The sequence below is a fragment of the Macaca fascicularis genome, chromosome 13 (genome assembly GCF_037993035.2).
Source record: "Macaca fascicularis isolate 582-1 chromosome 13, T2T-MFA8v1.1".
Lineage (NCBI taxonomy): Eukaryota > Metazoa > Chordata > Mammalia > Primates > Cercopithecidae > Macaca > Macaca fascicularis.
Genome location: NC_088387.1, coordinates 56,967,186 through 56,968,708, shown reverse-complemented (window position 1 = coordinate 56,968,708; position 1,523 = coordinate 56,967,186). Strand labels below are relative to the sequence as shown.

The 1,523-nt window shown below is 41.8% G+C and overlaps 1 pseudogene; it reads right to left on the bottom strand.

Annotated features, from left to right (window-relative positions):
- Positions 1 to 202: 202 nt before the first annotated feature.
- Positions 203 to 1,019, bottom strand: LOC102120759 (large ribosomal subunit protein uL5-like; annotated as a pseudogene).
- Between the last annotated feature and the right edge of the window lie 504 nt (positions 1,020 to 1,523).

Here is a 1,523-nt window from a genome sequence, read left to right as displayed (position 1 = left end):
CGTGATGGTGTGTGCCTGTAGTCCCAGCTACTCAGGAGGCTGAGGTGGGAGGATCACTTGAGCCCAGGAGGCTGAGGTTGCAGTGAGCCAAGATTGCATCACTGCACTCCAGCCTGGGTGACAGTGAGATCCTGTATGAAAATTTTATTTATATATATATATATATATATATATATATATATATATATATATATATCTTGCCCTGTGAATTAAAGTTTACATTTCTTTTCCTTTCCCCCCACTTCCCCACTGAAAACTTTGTATCGGCCTTTTGGGTAGAAATGGGAACTTATTTACCAGGAAGAATAATCCCATCACACTTCTGCTGGACCCATTGCATGGCCTCCTCTTAACTGACTCTGTTTGTCCCCAGTGCAGCCTGTCCCACACTTCTTGTCTGCGATGCTAAAACCTTGCCTATCCAGCACCACATTGAAGTCCAGGTCATAGATACCAGTGCTTGAGTCATATTTGATACCTATATCAGTGTGTTTCTGGATCCCAAAACCAAAGTTTCTAGTGTCTGAGGGGTTATTTTTTTTGTTTTCTTAACTCACATTCCTACACCTTTAGACCTTTCTCCAGGATTGTTTCTGCCTTGGCCCCTCAGAGTGTGCAGTGAACGGCAATCTCTTCGTTTCTCCTGATGCTGAAGCACCTGATGCTGTACTTGGCTTTGGAAAACACGGGGGTCTGGCCTGTGAGCTGCTCAGGTCAGTCTGTCTCTACCCTCCCCACACAGATATTGAGGCGAGTTTGTGGATGTGAAGTTCCCACGTGGGGATCTTCTTTTCACCTTGATCCTGTACCATCGTGGAGAACAGGAAGAGCCAAATTTCTTCAATAAAATTAAAATTTAAAGAAATCACTCCTCAATGTTAAATTCTGCTCTGAGTCCTTCAGAGAGGTCCTTGATACCTGGATAAAGCTGGGGTTTCTTCAGTACCTTCAAGATCAGACATCTCTCCTAAGAATAAGTGTGGTTCTTTCAGAACCTCAGAAATTAATAGGACACAGGAGATTATTACACCACCACCTATTAACACTTGGGGCTTTAGAAAATGTTCCCTGGCAAAACAATCTTCTCAGTAACCTGTATTTATAGAATTCAGACTCAACTATTTTGTCAAAGCCTAAAGGAGAAACTCAAGATGTTCTGAGGGAAGGAGTGAAGTGAAGGTCTTCTTGGATCAGGTTTGCCAGAGCACACTCAGTCTGTGCTGGGTGTCTGGAGCCTGCTCTCTGTGAATTTAAACTCAACTGGGAGAATTCTCTCACTGAAAGGTCAATTATGGCACTTAAAAAAAAAAAAAAAATCCAGTACTTAGAGTAGTTCCAGAGGAGCAGAATCTTAGGATGATTTCTTTGAATTGGTTCTGACTTATCTAGAATTGATTTTCTGATCTGATTAGATTTACAGGCATTAATGAGCCTATTTCCAGAGGTAAAGAGGGCACTGATACTTTATGTCCTGCAATGACAAGACAGTAATGTAAAATTATTACCTTTAGAGACCTGTAATC